Raw genomic sequence first — 5995 nt, forward strand, 5'->3', positions numbered from 1 at the left:
GGTGAAGGCAGGCCAGCCTCCCCTCCTGCACACTGCCTCTGGTGAGCTAGCTCTGTGTCCGCTGCTGTCAAGGCTGGTTTTCTCATCTCTCTCTTTTACCCTGTATCCCTACTACCTCACCTCGTGATTATTCTCGCCCTTCCCAGTCGCCTGGCTGTTTTGCACTGCGATCAAGTTCCAGGTCTCTGCTTCTTTAGGCCATTTTATACTCCTCAATTTTTAAATCTACCCTACACATGCATCAAAGAGAATCTTTAATTTATGTAGGGTTTTTTTTTGAAGGGGGAGTCTTTTATTAACATAATTTTCTATCTCTGACTTATGTGTTTTTATATGCAGTCCTGGGTGACTGAAATTCTTTATTTCTACAACTTCCAAGCCACCCCTCTTGAAATTGTTTCTTCAAATCTTTTCCTCTACAAAGTTGAGATAATACACATATATCACTCACCGAATTCCTCATAACACAAACTTCTCCATATAACTCACGTGGAACTATTTTAATGATTGTTGTAAAGGTATAATCCTTTTTCTTTGGTAGTTTGTACACGTCATGTTACTTATAATAATGTTAACCCATGAACTCCATAATCCACATATGACTTCTAGAACGTTGCCACCTACATATGCTAAGAATCTCCTATGTCAAGTTGCTTTTTTCCCCCCTTTAAACTTCTCCTCTTCCATCTTTTAAAATAAGTTTCTCTTTTCCTATTTACTGAGATCCTACTAACCCGTGTGTTTCCATTATCTCTGTTTCCTGAATCCCTTTCTTTACGGTCTTTTGACCACTTCTCTTTTTTATTTTCCTTTATCCTTCCCATCATTCACTCTTCTTTACTTCTCCCTGGTCTGCTTGAGCCCCTGCCGTTCTCCTTCCCATGTATTTCCCATGACTCATTTCTGTGGTCCAGTTTTGTATTTCGGTACTTCCTCACCTTCGGCCCATTCCCCCTCTTTCACATAACTTTTTCGGAGCACGAACTACCACCCTCTTTGCCTTCTCCTTTTCTCCAGCTTGTCCTGTCTTTCTCCCCAGTTGCCTACCTTTTCCCCACTTGAGTGTGCCTTCCCTCCTGACTCCTCCTCCTAGCAGCCCCGGCTCTAACAGCGCTCCTTGGGTCCTTTACTCCTTAGCCTCTCTCCCACCTAATAGTTGTAACCATTCCCCTCTGACCCCAGCTCTCCCTCTTCTTTGTCCCCTTCCAATTTCCTCTGGTAGTCGCTTCACCCTCTCCCTTCCCAGGCGCTTTCTGCAGCTCCAACCTCCGCGCTCGCCGATCTCTGCCCTCTCTTCAGCTCTCTCTCGCCTTTGCCTCCCGCTCTCCCCTCCTTCCCCCGGCCCTCCCCCTCCCTCCCAGCTTCCCAGCCTGGCTCGCTGCCTCCCTCGCCTCTTGTCTCATCTTGCCTGTGTTGTCTGGGAGGGGAGCCCTGCCTCCTCTCCCTCGCTCAGATCAATGCCCTGGCCACTCACTTTCTGATGTTGCACGACGGGAAATGCTTTGAATACTTACGACATGGCCGCTCACACTGATTGCCAAGATTGACAGCACTAACCATCGCCTTCACTTGTTTCAAGGGGGAAACCCCTAGTCACCCCGCTCNCAGTGTGTGTGTGTGTGTGTGTGTGTGTGTGTGTGTGTGTGTGTGTGTGTGTGTGTCCCCGTGCGCGGAGGCGGTGGGAGGTAACGAGAGTTGAAAACCCTCCGTGGAACCCGTTTGGGACGCTGCGAGTCTCCCCGGCTTCACCTGAGCCCTCAGGCCAGGCAACCCCCCCCCCACCCCGCCCCGGCTTGGGGCTTCCAGACCTCTCTGCAGCCGGAGATGCCGCGACCCGTGCGCAACCGGCAGAACGACAGAGGTCTGGTGGCTGCTGCCAGCGGTGGAAGATTTGCTAATCTCGTTTCAGTGACACCCACAATTTATGAGTGGAGAGACCGGAAAAATAGCCCTTCGTTGTGCTGTGCCCTTCTCCCGGGTGCATGCCGGCTGACCCGAGTGGGAGGGGTGCTTGGGGGTGGGGAAGAGAGACACACAGACAGCGAAAGAATAAACGTGCGACAGTCACACAGTCTTACCTCCGGGACGAAAGGACACGGTTCCTAGCACTGAGCTTTCCATAGCCAGCCTGCATCCCAGCTGTTTCTCCTGTAGGCTCTTTCCTGCCTAACACAGTCTCCTGACTAACTTGGACAAGACTTGAGCTACCCCCTTCTTTTTTTTTCCTCCTTTTTTTTTTTTTCCTTTCCAGACATTCCCTAAACTCAACCCAGGGCAAATCCAGAAGTCGGTACAGTACAGAGCTTCCATTCAATCGTGGGTGTGGGGTGGGGTGGGGGGAATCCCGTTTAGTTTCCCTTAGGCAGATGGAAGAAGTCGATGGTAACGGGACTTTGGAGGGGTGCTGGGGAATGGCATGGGGTGTTGGTGGCAGGGAAGCGCGATTTCTCTTAGGTCTTGGTGCTGCAGGTAAGTTCCCAGATTCCAGATTCCCTCATGCTGAGCTGCGGTGGTGGGTGAGAGTGGAGGGCTATCCTTGTCTGATTAAAGGGGAGTGGAGGAGGTTAGAGTGTGTGTGTGGGGGAATGGACCCTGGAAGGCTCCACGGACACTTCGTCCAGGTTCGTGTCAGTGCCCGCTCCATGCTCCTGCCTTCGGGAGCCTTATGAGCAGGGTGGCACTCCCTAGGCTAGCTCTCCCCTTCTTTTCACTGCCCTCTAAAATATGTTTTAAAAGAAGTGAATATCCTTCTCAAATTAGTTAAAAACCTTCCTTTGACTTTTCATTTGAGATGTCAAAAGGATTCAATAAATGAAACTTTATTTTTACCGGGGAGTTTACCCAGAGACTCTACGACATCTCGGGTCTTTGGCCTTATTCTAATTCCATGGTGGTAATTACCCTTCGTTTCTTTAAGTGCAATAGATTTATTGCCTTAGAGACTATGCACAGTTTGATTGAATTATTCATTTTTTTTTCTTTGGTGTAGACTGCATCTGGGGACTCTGATGTGACGTGTAGATTTTTTTTTTCCCCAGGAACAAAGGGAATGTGGAAATGAAAGAGAGAGGGAGAGAGAGGCTGGCAGATGTAATGAGACGCGGTGAAGGTGTACGCAGGCTGGCACTCCCACTCGTCCCTTCTGCTCTCACTGCAGCCCTGGGTAACTCGCAGGCTAACACAAACAGCTTTCCTCCCGCAGCCTGCCCTCAGTCACTGTAAGTACATCAGCCTTCTCTTATCAGCATGCAGATTCCGGCCACGCACTCCCCTAGCTTCGGCTTTGCACCTTAGACAGCAGAAGTACATTTGAAATGAACTTTCCTAAGCCAGGAAAGACGTATCTGTAAAACTTATTTTTGATTTATCTTTATTTTGCTTTGGGAAAAGTTCATGCATTTTTACCACTTCCCCCCACCTCCTTTGTGACAGTGCTGCTGCTGCTGCTGCTGCTACTGTCACTACCTCTGTGGTCTTCCCAACAGGATGACGCACAGATTCAAATAAAATTTAATGTTATTCTCTTTCATTTCAAGTCGAGGGACAATGCCTTTTCCTTTTGCTAAATGACGTCTTAAAGAACGCAGAGCATTATTTACAGTTTGTGTTTTTTTTTCTTTTGTTGTTGAAACACGAGTTCCAACCTCTTGAGGCAGAGTCCCAAGGGCGCTGTTATTTGGGAGTTCGGGCTATTTGGTTACACCAAACTGAAATGAGGTGCGATGGGCTGCAGGGGTGTTGGTATGCTTATTATACCCTGTTTAAGGAAACCAATTGCTAAAACTTTTCTCCGTGCTGTAATTAAAGTTTTCAACTTTTGCTTTCTTATACTCCTTTCCTTATTCTTCGTTTCAGTAAAAGTTCTCATTCCTCGTGTTTTGGAAGTAAAAACATTTATATTTGTCCTATTTATACAGTAGCTATAAAGCCCTTCCTGAAACAAGTTAGCGACCTTAAGATGAAGCCATGTAGATCTGAATTGGCCGCCCAGCTGGTGTAAAGAGACTATCAAAGGGAGAATTTGAGGTTTTAACAGTCGTTAGGATTTTTTTGCGTGGGTGCTTGAAATATTAACTTCATGAGCAGAATTCATTGCGTTGCCCTTCCCAAGTTCAGGGGGACCTCTCTCCAGGAATCGCGCGCGCCTCGCCTGTGCGGGTTCGCGCCTCTTCTCTGGAGGTGCGAGGCCAAACTTAGCAAAGCCGAGTTGCCCTTACTGGTTGCGGTGAGCAGGGACAGCGAGACAGCACAGAGGCAGCGAGAGCTGCGGGCAGGTAAGTGCGTCTCCATCCGGTCGCCCCTCCATCTCTTCCTGGTTCCCCTCGCTTTGCACCCGGTCTCTTACGCCACGTGGGGCTCCGACCCGTAGGGAAAGTGAACTGGGGTGCGCCGGGATCTGGCCGTGGTGCCTGGGTGTCCTCCGCTACGTCTGCGACTTTTTGGAGCCCGCAGGCCAGCGCGGACCAGGTGGAGTGCCCCGCACTAGAACCTGCTGCAGCGCTCTTCGCCTCGTCCGCCTGAGCTGTACAGTCGCACAGGAGGCTAGAAAGGAAATCCTGAGGGCACACTCCTGCCCCCAGGGCCACATGTCATCCCATGCACAGTCTGGAGTGCGGCATCGAGACCCCACACTTTAGTTTCCTTACTTTAGGGATCAATGTCGTGACGGGTTGCGGGTTCCTCCTTATCGATCTACTTTGGCATCAGTTTATTAGATAAAATCTAAAGAGGATTCCTGCCGCTCCTTCCCGGAAGGTCCACCGCGGCCCACTATTAGGGCCTTGGATGCCAGAGATCTTGATAATGTCGCCTTTCCTCCCCCTTTTTTGCTTCCCGCCAGTGGCCTGCATCTGGTTGGCAGGGTCAGTCTTACCCCCTAGATCCCTGAGTGCTGTGTGATTTAAAGAGGCGGATGCGCTGGTACTTGAAAAGCCAAACTTGTCGCTGAAACTCTGAGGAACCCAATGGCATTCCACCGTTTCGTCCCAGGTGTTTCACGTCCCTCGGTGGCTCTTCCCTGAGGATTCAGGTTTTGGGACTTAAAGTACCCCCTCTTTTCACTGCCCTAATTTTGCAGGCATTTAGGACAGGTCATTCGGTTTTGACCTCTAGGCTTCAGAGAGATTCTTTTTTGGCCCCTGTGGTTGAGTTTCAGGGCAGGCGGCCCAAGCGAGTGAGGCTGACGATCCGAATGCTGCGCTGTGCCACATTATTCACAAAAACAAAACCCAGAAGAGATTGGCCCCTGTCTAGGCTAGAAACACTGTCTGGGTTTGTCCCCTTGGGCCCCAGAGGTCAAGGGGCACATCCCGCAGGTCTGGGAGCCCAGGTGGAAGGAGCTGGCATGCAAGGGGTCAGGCATTCCCTTTGCTGGCCTCTAGGCTCTGGTGCCCAGAGGCAGACTGTTCCATCCTGAAAATGACTGTGGGTAAGGGGGACACAAAATTTCTTGTTGGGGACTAGCTCTCCTCTCAGCCAAGAGTCATCAAATCACTTTAACTGACAGCCCCCCAGCTCCCAATCCCCAAGCACTGAATTTTCTGTTGGGGTAGAAGCATCTAGCTAGTCCTTCTGCCCCACTAATCTGAGGTGCTCATCTCCACCCTTATTTCTATCTTGTCTGGAATTCATATGAAACCAAACATGGAGCATGCTTTAAGAAGCCGATATAGGACTGACATCTTAGCTTGTCCCATCTTCCTGCTTGCTTACTCTCTCCATTTCCCTCAAAGTTAATGTAACAAAGATGAGGCTTTCTCTCCTGTATCATTCATCATTTAATCTGTGGGTGGTCTCCTCAAAATGGCAACTTTAGATTGCCATGAATTTTCTGATTTTCCTAGTTATAATTCCTGACCCCTTTCTCCTCCTGGTCCATGTCTTCTTTCACAAAGTCCTTGTTGATGAAGTATCTCAAAGGGGCCATTTCCTACCAGTTTCCACATAAAAGGACCCCTCCTTCCACAAATCTCTGCAGGTTATGCTAGTATGTCAG

This window comes from Hipposideros armiger, unplaced genomic scaffold (genome assembly GCF_001890085.2).
Source record: "Hipposideros armiger isolate ML-2016 unplaced genomic scaffold, ASM189008v1 scaffold_181, whole genome shotgun sequence".
Lineage (NCBI taxonomy): Eukaryota > Metazoa > Chordata > Mammalia > Chiroptera > Hipposideridae > Hipposideros > Hipposideros armiger.